Raw genomic sequence first — 12,296 nt, forward strand, 5'->3', positions numbered from 1 at the left:
GTTGGTGATGTCGTCTCGGCGCTCGCCGATGTTGATGTGTCCACCGTAGTGGAGGTGTCAGTCGAGGACGAAGTAGACGAATCCGTTGCTGATTTCGTCTCGGTGCTCGACGAGGTCGATGTGTCTACAGTAGTTGAGCTGACAGTCGAGGACAAAGTAGACGAATCCGTCGGTGATGTCGTGTCGGTGTTCGCCGAGGTCGATGTGTCTACCGTAGTGGAGCTGACAGTCGAGGATGTAGTCGACGAATCCGTTGGTGTTGTCGTATCGGTACTAGCCGAGGTCGATGTGTCTACCGTAGAGGAGCTTACAGTCGAGGATGAAGTCGACGAATCCGTTGGTGTTGTCGTCTCGGTGGTCACCGAGGTCGATGTGTCTACCGTAGTTGATGTGTCAGTCGAGGATGAAGTAGACGAATCCGTTGGTGATGTCGTATCGGTACTCGCCGAGGTCGATGTGTCTACCGTAGTGGAGCTGACAGTCGAGGACGAAGTAGACGAAGCCGTTGGTGTTGTCGTCTCGGTGCTCACCGAGGTCGATGTGTCTACCGTAGTGGAGGTATCAGTCGAGGACGAAGTAGACGAATCCGTTGGTGTTGTCGTCTCGGTGCTCACCGTGGTCGATGTGTCTACCGTAGTGGATGTGTCAGTCGTGGATGAAGTAGACGAATCCGTTGGTGATGTCGTATCGGTACTCGCCGAGGTCGATGTGTCTATCGTAGTTGAGCTGACAGTCGAGGATGTACTCGACGAATCCGTTGGTGATGTCGTATCGGTACTCGCCGAGGTCGATGTGTCTACCGTAGTGGAGCTGACAGTCGAGGATGAAGTAGACGAATCCGTTGGTGATGTCGTCTCAGTGCTCACCGAGGTCGATGTGTCTACCGTAGTTGATGTGTCAGTCGAGGATGAAGTAGACGAATCCGTTGGTGATGTCGTCTCGGTGCTAGCCGATGTCGATGTGTCTACCGTAGTGGAGCTGACAGTCGAGGATGAAGTAGACGAATCCGTTGGTGATGTCGTCCAGGTGCTCGCCGAGGTCGATGTGTCTACCGTAGTGGAGGTGTCAGTCGAGGACGAAGTCGACAAATCCGTTGTTAAGGTCGTATCGGTGCTCACCGACGTCGATGTGTCTATCGTAGTGGAGGTGTCAGTCGAGGACGAGGTAGACGAATCCGTTGTAAAGGTCGTATCGGTGCTCGCCGAGGTCGATGTGTCTATCGTAGTGGAGCTTACAGTCGAGGATGAAGTCGACGAATCCGTTGGTGTTGTCGTCTCAGTGCTCACCGAGGTCGATGTGTCTACCGTAGTTGATGTGTCAGTCGAGGATGAAGTAGACAAATCCGTTGGTGATGTCGTCTCGGTGCTAGCCGATGTCGATGTGTCTACCGTAGTGGTGGTGTCAGTCGAAGACGAAGTAGACGAATCCGTTGGTGTTGTCGTCTCGGTGCTCACTGAGGTCGATGTGTCTACCGTAGAGGCGCTGACAGTCGAGGATGTAGTCGACGAATCCGTTGGTGTTGTCGTATCGGTACTCGCCGAGGTCGATGTGTCTACCGTAGAGGAGCTTACAGTCGAGGATGAAGTCGACGAATCCGTTGGTGTTGTCGTCTCAGTGCTCACCGAGGTCGATGTGTCTACCGTAGTTGATGTGTCAGTCGAGGATGAAGTAGACAAATCCGTTGGTGATGTCGTCTCGGTGCTAGCCGATGTCGATGTGTCTACCGTAGTGGAGCTGACAGTCGAGGATGAAGTAGACGAATCCGTTGGTGATGTCGTATCGGTGCTCGCAGAGGTCGATGTGTCTACCTTAGTGGAGGTGTCAGTCGAGGACGAAGTAGACGAATCCGTTGGTGATGTCGTCTCGGTACTCGCCGATGTTGATGTGTCCACCGTAGTGGAGGTTTCAGTCGAGGACGAAGTAGACGAATCCGTTGTTGAGGTCGTATCGGTACTCACCGAGGTCGATGTGTCTACCGTAGTGGAGCTGACAGTCGGGGACGAAGTAGACGAATCCGTTGCTGATGTCGTCTCGATGCTCGACGATGTAGATGTGTCTACCGTAGTAGAGGTGTCAGTCGTGGACGAAGTAGACGAATCCGTTGGTGATGTCGTATCGGTGCTCGCCGAGGTCGATGTGTCTACCGTAGTGGAGGTGTCAGTCGAAGATGAAGTAGACGAATCCGTTGCTGATGTCGTCTCGGTGCTCACCGATGTCGATGTGTCTACCGTAGTGGTGTCAGTCGAGGACGAAGTAGACGAATCGGTTGGTGATGTCGTCACGGTGCTCGACGAGGTAGATGTGTCTACCGAATTTGAGCTGACAGTCGAGGACGTAGTAGACAAATCCGTTGTTAAGGTCGTATCGGTACTCGCCGAGGTCGATGTGTCTACCGTAGTGGAGCTGACAATCGAGGATAAAGTCGACGAATCCGTTGGTGTTGTCGTCTCGGTGCTCACCGAGGTCGATGTGTCTATCGTAGTGGATGTGTCTGTCGAGGATGAAGTAGACGAATCCGTTGGTGATGTCGTATCGGTACTCGCCGAGGTCGATGTGTCTACCGTAGAGGAGCTTACAGTCGAGGATGAAGTCGACGAATGCGTTGGTGTTGTCGTCTCAGTGCTCACCGAGGTCGATGTGTCTACCGTAGTTGATGTGTCAGTCGAGGATGAAGTAGACGAATCCGTTGGTGATGTCGTCTCGATGCTAGCCGATGTCGATGTGTCTACTGTAGTGGAGCTGACAGTCGAGGATGAAATAGACGAATCCGTTGGTGATGTCGTATCGGTGCTCGCAGAGGTCGATGTGTCTACCGTAGTGGAGGTGTCAGTCGAGGACGAAGTAGACGAATCCGTTGGTGATGTCGTCTCGATACTCGCCGATGTTGATGTGTCCACCGTAGTGGAGGTTTCAGTCGAGGACGAAGTAGACGAATCCGTTGTTGAGGTCGTATCGGTACTCACCGAGGTCGATGTGTCTACCGTAGACGAGCTGACAGTCGAGGATGAAGTAGACGAATCCGTTGGTGATGTCGTATCGGTACTCGCCGAGGTCGATGTGTCTACCGTAGTGGAGCTGACAGTCGAGGATGAAGTAGACGAATCCGTTGGTGATGTCGTATCGGTACTCGCCGAGGTCGATGTGTCTACCGTAGAGGAGCTTACAGTCGAGGATGAAGTCGACGAATCCGTTGGTGTTGTCGTCTCGGTGCTTAGCGAGGTCGATGTGTCTACCGTAGTTGATGTGTCAGTCGAGGATGAAGTAGACGAATCCGTTGGTGATGTCGTATCGGTGCTCGCCGAGGTCGATGTGTCTACCGTAGTGGAGGTGTCAGTCGGGGACGAAGTCGACGATACCGTTGGTGATGTCGTCTCGATGCTCGACGATGTAGATGTGTCTACCGTAGTAGAGGTGTCAGTCGTGGACGAAGTAGACGAATCCGTTGGTGATGTCGTCTCGATGCTCGACGATGTAGATGTCTCTACCGTAGTAGAGGTGTCAGTCGTGGACGAAGTAGACGAATCCGTTGGTGATGTCGTATCGGTACTCGCCGAGGTCGATGTGTCTACCGTAGTGGAGCTGACAGTCGAGGATGAAGTCGATGAATCCATCGGTGTTGTCGTCTCGGTGCTCGCCGAGGTCGATGTGTCTACCGTAGTGGAGCTGACAGTCGAGGAAGAAGTAGACGAATCCGTTGTTAAGGTCGTATCGGTACTCGCCGAGGTCGATGTGTCTACCGTAGTGGAGCTGACAGTCGAGGAAGAAGTAGACGAATCCGTTGTTAAGGTCGTATCGGTACTCGCCGAGGTCGATGTGTCTACCGTAGTGGAGCTGACCGTCGAGGAAGAAGTAGAAGAATCCGTTTTTAAGGTCGTATCGGTACTCGCCGAGGTCGATGTGTCTACCGTAGTGGAGCTGACAGTCGTGGATGAAGTCGACGAATCCGTTGGTGTTGTCGTCTCGGTGCTCACCGAGGTCGATATGTCTACCGTAGTGGAGGTGTCAGTCGAGGACGAAGTAGACGAATCCGTTGGTGATGTCGTCTCGGTGCTCGACGAGGTCGATGTGTCTACCGTAGTGGATATGTCAGTCGAGGAAGAAGTAGACGAATCCGTTGTTAAGGTCGTATCGGTACTCGCCGAGGTCGATGTGTCTACCGTAGTGGAGCTGACAGTCGAGGATGAAGTCGACGAATCCGTTGGTGTTGACGTCTCGGTGCTCACCGAGGTCGATGTGTCTACCGTAGTGGAGCTGACAGTCGTGGATGAAGTCGACGAATCCGTTGGTGTTGTCGTCTCGGTGCTCACCGAGGTCGATATGTCTACCGTAGTGGAGGTGTCAGTCGAGGACGAAGTAGACGAATCCGTTGGTGATGTCGTCTCGGTGCTCGACGAGGTCGATGTGTCTACCGTAGTGGATATGTCAGTCGAGGAAGAAGTAGACGAATCCGTTGTTAAGGTCGTATCGGTACTCGCCGAGGTCGATGTGTCTACCGTAGTGGAGCTGACAGTCGAGGATGAAGTCGACGAATCCGTTGGTGTTGACGTCTCGGTGCTCACCGAGGTCGATGTGTCTATCGCAGTGGATGTGTCAGTCGAGGATGCAGTAGACGAATCTGTTGGTGATGTCGTATCGGTACTCGCCGAGGTCGATGTGTCTACCGTAGTGGAGCTGACAGTCGAGGATGAAGTCGACGAATCCGTTGGTGTTGTCGTCGCGGTGCTCACCGAGGTCGATGTGTCTACCGTAGTTGATGTGTCAGTCGAGGACGAAGTAGACGAATCCGTTGGTGATGTCGTATCGGTACTCGCCGAGGTCGATGTGTCTACCGTATTGGAGCTGACAGTCGAGGACGAAGTAGACGAATCCGTTGGTGATGTCGTCTCGGTGCTCACCGAGGTCGATGTGTCTACCGTAGTGGAGGTATCAGTCGAGGACGAAGTAGACGAATCCGTTGGTGATGTCGTCTCGGTGCTCACCGAGGTCGATGTGTCTACCGTAGTGGAGCTGACAGTCGAGGATGTAGTCGACGAATCCGTTGGTGATGTCGTATCGGTACTCGCCGAGGTCGATGTGTCTACCGTAGTGGAGCTGACAGTCGAGGATGAAGTCGACGAATCCGTTGGTGTTGTCGTCTCGGTGCTCACCGATGTCGATGTGTCTACCGTAGTTGATGTGACAGTCGAGGACGAAGTAGACGAATCCGTTGGTGATGTCGTCTCGGTGCTCACCGAGGTCGATGTGTCTACCGTAGTGGAGGTATCAGTCGAGGACGAAGTAGACGAATCCGTTGGTGTTGTCGTCTCGGTGCTCACCGTGGTCGATGTGTCTATCGTAGTTGATGTGTCAGTCGAGGATGCAGTAGACGAATCCGTTGGTGATGTCGTATCGGTACTCGCCGAGGTCGATGTGTCTACCGTAGTGGAGCTGACAGTCGAGGACGAAGTAGACGAATCCGTTGGTGATGTCGTCTCGGTGCTCACCGAGGTCGATGTGTCTACCGTAGTGGAGGTATCAGTCGAGGACGAAGTAGACGAATCCGTTGGTGATGTCGTCTCGGTGCTCACCGAGGTCGACGTGTCTACCGTAGTGGATGTGTCAGTCGAGGATGAAGTAGACGAATCCGTTGGTGATGTCGTATCGGTACTCGCCGATGTCGATGTGTCTACCGTAGTTGAGCTGACAGTCGAGGATGTAGTCGACGAATCCGTTGGTGATGTCGTATCGGTACCCGCCGAGGTCGATGTGTCTACCGTAGTGGAGCTGACAGTCGAGGATGAAGTCGACGAATCCGTTGGTGTTGTCGTCTCGGTGCTCACCGATGTCGATGTGTCTACCGTAGTTGATGTGTCAGTCGAGGATGAAGTAGACGAATCCGTTGGTGATGTCGTATCGGTACTCGCCGAGGTCGATGTGTCTACCGTAGTGGAGCTGACAGTCGAGGATGAAGTCGACGAATCCGTTGGTGTTGTCGTCTCGGTGCTCACCGAGGTCGATGTGTCTACCGTAGTTGATGTGTCAGTCGAGGATGAAGTAGACGAATCCGTTGGTGATGTCGTATCGGAACTCGCCGAGGTCGATGTGTCTACCGTAGTGGAGCTGACAGTCGAGGACGAAGTAGACGAATCCGTTGGTGATGTCGTCTCGGTGCTAACCGAGGTCGATGTGTCTACCGTAGTGGAGGTATCAGTCGAGGACGAAGTAGACGAATCCGTTGGTGATGTCGTCTCGGTGCTCACCGAGGTCGACGTGTCTAACGTAGTGGATGTGTCAGTCGAGGATGAAGTAGACGAATCCGTTGGTGATGTCGTATCGGTACTCGCCGAGGTCGATGTGTCTACCGTAGTGGGGCTGACAGTCGAGGACGAAGTAGACGAATCCGTTGGTGATGTCGTCTCGGTGCTCACCGAGGTCGATGTGTCTACCGTAGTGGAGGTATCAGTCGAGGACGAAGTAGACGAATCCGTTGGTGTTGTCGTCTCGGTGCTCACCGTGGTCGATGTGTCTATCGTAGTTGATGTGTCAGTCGAGGATGCAGTAGACGAATCCATTGGTGATGTCGTATCGGTACTCGCCGAGGTCGATGTGTCTACCGTAGTGGAGCTGACAGTCGAGGACGAAGTAGACGAATCCGTTGGTGATGTCGTCTCGGTGCTCACCGAGGTCGATGTGTCTACCGTAGTGGAGGTATCAGTCGAGGACGAAGTAGACGAATCCGTTGGTGATGTCGTCTCGGTGCTCACCGAGGTCGACGTGTCTACCGTAGTGGATGTGTCAGTCGAGGATGAAGTAGACGAATCCGTTGGTGATGTCGTATCGGTACTCGCCGAGGTCGATGTGTCTATCGTAGTTGAGCTGACAGTCGAGGATGTAGTCGACGAATCCGTTGGTGATGTCGTATCGGTACCCACCGAGGTCGATGTGTCTACCGTAGTGGAGCTGACAGTCGAGGATGAAGTCGACGAATCCGTTGGTGTTGTCGTCTCGGTGCTCACCGATGTCGATGTGTCTACCGTAGTTGATGTGTCAGTCGAGGATGAAGTAGACGAATCCGTTGGTGATGTCGTATCGGTACTCGCCGAGGTCGATGTGTCTACCGTAGTGGAGCTGACAGTCGAGGATGAAGTCGACGAATCCGTTGGTGTTGTCGTCTCGGTGCTCACCGAGGTCGATGTGTCTACCGTAGTTGATGTGTCAGTCGAGGATGAAGTAGACGAATCCGTTGGTGATGTCGTATCGGTACTCGCCGAGGTCGATGTGTCTACCGTAGTGGAGCTGACAGTCGAGGACGAAGTAGACGAATCCGTTGGTGATGTCGTCTCGGTGCTCACCGAGGTCGATGTGTCTTCCGTAGTGGAGGTATCAGTCGAGGACGAAGTAGACGAATCCGTTGGTGATGTCGTCTCGGTGCTCACCGAGGTCGACGTGTCTACCGTAGTGGATGTGTCAGTCGAGGATGAAGTAGACGAATCCGTTGGTGATGTCGTATCGGTACTCGCCGAGGTCGATGTGTCTATCGTAGTTGAGCTGACAGTCGAGGATGTAGTCGACGAATCCGTTGGTGATGTCGTATCGGTACTCGCCGAGGTCGATGTGTCTACCGTAGTGGAGCTGACAGTCGAGGATGAAGTCGACGAATCCGTTGGTGTTGTCGTCTCGGTGCTCACCAATGTCGATGTGTCTACCGTAGTTGATGTGTCAGTCGAGGATGAAGTAGACGAATCAGTTGGTGTTGTCGTATCGGTACTCGCCGAGGTCGATGTGTCTACCGTAGTGGAGCTGACAGTCGAGGACAAAGTAGACGAATCCGTTGGTGATGTCGTCTCGGTGCTCACCGAGGTCGATGTGTCTACCGTAGTGGAGGTATCAGTCGAGGACGAAGTAGACGAATCCGTTGGTGATGTCGTCTCGGTGCTCACCGAGGTCGACGTGTCTACCGTAGTGGATGTGTCAGTCGAGGATGAAGTAGACGAATCCGTTGGTGATGTCGTATCGGTACTCGCCGAGGTCGATGTGTCTATCGTAGTTGAGCTGACAGTCGAGGATGTAGTCGACGAATCCGTTGGTGATGTCGTATCGGTACTCGCCGAGGTCGATGTGTCTACCGTAGTGGAGCTGACAGTCGAGGATGAAGTCGACGAATCCGTTGGTGTTGTCGTCTCGGTGCTCACCGATGTCGATGTGTCTACCGTAGTTGATGTGACAGTCGAGGACGAAGTAGACGAATCCGTTGGTGATGTCGTCTCGGTGCTCGCGGATGTTGATGTGTCCACCGTGGTGGAGGTGTCAGTCGGGGACGAAGTAAACGAATCCGTTGGTGATGTCGTCTCGGTGCTCGCCGATGTTGATGTGTCTACCGTAGTGGAGGTATCAGTCGAGGACGAAGTAGACGAATCCGTTGGTGTTGTCGTCTCGGTGCTCACCGTGGTCGATGTGTCTACCGTAGTGGATGTGTCAGTCGTGGATGAAGTAGACGAATCCGTTGGTGACGTCGTATCGGTACTCGCCGAGGTCGATGTGTCTACCGTAGTGGAGCTGACAGTCGAGGATGAAGTCGAAGAATCCGTTGGTGATGTCGTATCGGTACTCGCCGAGGTCGATGTGTCTACCGTAGTTGATGTGTCAGTCGAGGATGAAGTAGACGAATCCGTTGGTGATGTCGACTCGATGCTCGCCGAAGTCGATGTGTCTACCGTAGTTGAGCTGACAGTCGAGGATGAAGTCGACGAATCCGTTGGTGTTGTCGTCTCGGTGCTCGCCGAGGTCGATGTGTCTACGGTAGTTGAGCTGATAGTCCAGGATGAAGTAGCATAATCTGTTGGTGAGGTGCTCTCTGTGTTCGCCGAAGATTTTGTGTGCACCGTCGAGGTACTGACAGATGTGGATGTGTCAGTCGTTGATTCGCTTGAAATTTCCGCTCTAGTGGTTTCGTTCAGGCAATATGCTATCCATATTACTATTAATGTTACCCTCAGGTTCTTATTGGTTTGCACGTATGTTCCCATTGTCTTTAATTATTTGATGAGGTTTGCCTGAATCCTTTTTGAATAACATCACATTTAATCTCTCTGAGAATGATGCAAACCTTTCCGTAGTATGCGTCAAGAACTCGTAGATGATACCGATATTTGTCTAACTGTTTAAGCCCTTTTGTTTCTTTTCTCCTGTGGATTATCAGAGTAGATTAGCTTCAAACCCACTGAAGCTATTGAAAAAACTAAAACTCATTTTTTAAGTAAACATGACAATTTTGGTTCATCTTTTTACGTCTTCATATTTTCAAGAATATGAAATTATTGTTTGACCATTTCATTGTGATTACCCAGTAAATCATTTTCTTACCTGACCATTACCTGGTTGTTTGTATTTCAGATTGGCTCTAAACTACAATTCGTGGAAACTGTTGAGTTACCCTTCACGTAAAATAAATACGTTATTCCTTTCGTTAATTGAATTTGGTTATTGATTATTCCTTGTCGTGATGTCCCAGGACGAAGTTATAGTATATAATTTAACGCGCCTTTAATAAGCTACCTACTATGTATGGGAGATTTACGCGGGTTTCGTTGACATATTTCTTTTAAAAATATGGGTGTAACCCAAAATTACTGAACCGTGTAGTAAAAAATCTGATTTCCTTTTATTCTTCATATTATGACGAACATAAGCGGCAATGTTAAATATGTGTTGCGTGCCTTTGAACAAATACTATCCGGTTTTTTGGGCGTTTCACGTATACCGGTATTTTGTCAATGAACATTTCATTATACGTAAAGGTTAATATTACGTAAAGATATGAAATATAATGACTATGTGCATCAATATATATCAATGATACAACACAAAATTTAACATGTGTATATATTCCTAAAGAAATCGTATTTTTTATAACCGCGTTCCGGGCTGGAGCTTGACAAACAAACTGAACATATCGTGAACCATCTGTCATCATTAAATCCCCAACCGTTAACATCTTTATTCAACAGTATATATTTCTCTTTACCGTCGTTATTTTCTGTGTTATACTGAAATAATACTGTCGGAAATAACTGAAACGAAACTTAGCTCATTCATTCGTTGGGTTGGAAAACGACCGGTTGAAGGATCAATTTAAGTAGCACCCAGATTTGAAACTATCCTGATTTATAATATTGAATGTCAGTGAAAAAACCGAAACGATCGAAATTCACAAGTCATAGAACAAGATTTATTGTGAAACGATCTCAAAAGAAATATGTATACATTATTTACGTTCAGTATGAAATTTATTTTTCCTACAATGTCACGACGACAAAATGTACGAATACATTTCCATGACCTGATTCCCTATAGCGAGAGACAATAGTTCTCAATGCGTGTCTAAGTTATGCCATCTTTTTCGTCATAATAAATTATTTTCGTATTCAGAACTGTTTAAGAGCAAAAGATCTTAGAATACTACCGTGTAGCTTACTTTAAAATAGGTTGCCCATGCGGAGATCTACATTAATACACTTGCTTCTGAATTTAGCATGGTCACCTTACCACACACTTTAACAACCATTAGAATACCGCCGTAGTTATATTCAGTTCCCATAAATGTGTGTCTGTTTCTTTTTACGTAACAAAATTTCATTTTTCAAAGCAATCTGAGTGTCCCTCCTCTTACAGCGGACAAGCAGTAGACATAATTGCCTTATGAACTCGGGCGGTGGATAGCCCGCAGATCCTAAGTCAATAAATTGATCACTAGGAGATTATTTTCCTTTCCATTCCAATTGCTCGGCATACTGTTTTCCCACGCCATTAGAAAATTACACAAGAACTTCTTGTGATCTCGACTCTAGACCCTGATTCCACCTGTCCAAACATCATCGTCGAAATTCAACTCTTCCATTAGTGTCGCAAAATGTTCCAACTCGGCTTCGTTATCGATAGCTATAAGATGACCGCCGTCATGTTGCAGATTTTTGCGGTCTTCAAACGACCTACTTTCTTAAATGCCAACTCGTAACAAGCGTTGTCGACAAATTCTTAGTTTCCAGGACATTCTGAAAATGAAATGCATAGACTGATATACCGGTAGATTATCGTTCAGCGGCATACCCTAAAAACAGCAAGTTGTTTGTTTATCGAGTGATGATAATTATCTAGATAGAGGATACATCAATTATAGATAAAAACCTACTGTACAAATGAAAAGAATTTTATAATCGATAATTTATTTATTCAAACAATCTAAAATATAAAATACAAGTCTTACTTTTCTTACTTCATGCCTTGCCAAACACTAATTACTAACTCACTCACGTATTTACTCAATTAACCTGTTCTCCTCTGTATATATACCCCTGTTTTTAGTCAATATCTCACACCTGGCGATGATCTCCAGAGTGAGATCGAAACATCGTTTTAGATTGTTTAAATAAATCAATTCTCGATTTTAAAATTCTTTTAATTGGTTTAAAGTGGGTTTTTATTTTATTGTCCGTTCACGTTTGAGTGTGGTTATCGTACTATCAATTATAGAATTTGTCGTTCTCAGTCCGGCCAGGTATAATTAGGGGAACGAGATTGAAAGATATTCTGTCATATCTTGTTCTGAAATGCTAAGCAGGACGCAATGAACGATGTATTTTTTTTTATACCAAAAACCCGTGGGAAATAAAATCTAGCGAAAGTCGTACAGAAAATACGTCGTTTGACAGTCTTTTGTACATAGCTGAACAACTGTCTCAAATCGATCAAATCATTCGCCTGTCATTTAATCTTATTCGGTAGTATTCAAATAAAGACAGGTTTTCTTAAAGCCATTTGTTGAATAGAAAATAATGAAATAATGTATAGTTGAAAACCAGCGATCACGGGTTTTCTGCATCATCATTATGCAAACCTTTGGAAATTGTAAATAGATATGAATAAATTGTTTACCGTCGGAATTTGAACGTGACATGACTGAATCAATACGAGAATGTTTGTTCAACGTTTAAAAACTGTCTTTTCACACATGACCAAATATATATATACACATACCATATATATATATATATATATATATATATATTATATATATATATATATATATATATATATATATATATATATATTATATATATATATATATATATATATATATATATATATATATATATATATATATATATATATATATATATATATATATATATATATATATATATATATATATATATATATATATATATATATATATATATATATATATATATATATATATATATATATATAGACAGCGACGATTAGTTCATCTGGAAATTATTCCAAGGTCAATTGGTCTA

The sequence above is a fragment of the Tubulanus polymorphus genome, chromosome 9 (assembly GCF_964204645.1).
Source record: "Tubulanus polymorphus chromosome 9, tnTubPoly1.2, whole genome shotgun sequence".
NCBI classification, from domain to species: domain Eukaryota; kingdom Metazoa; phylum Nemertea; class Palaeonemertea; order Tubulaniformes; family Tubulanidae; genus Tubulanus; species Tubulanus polymorphus.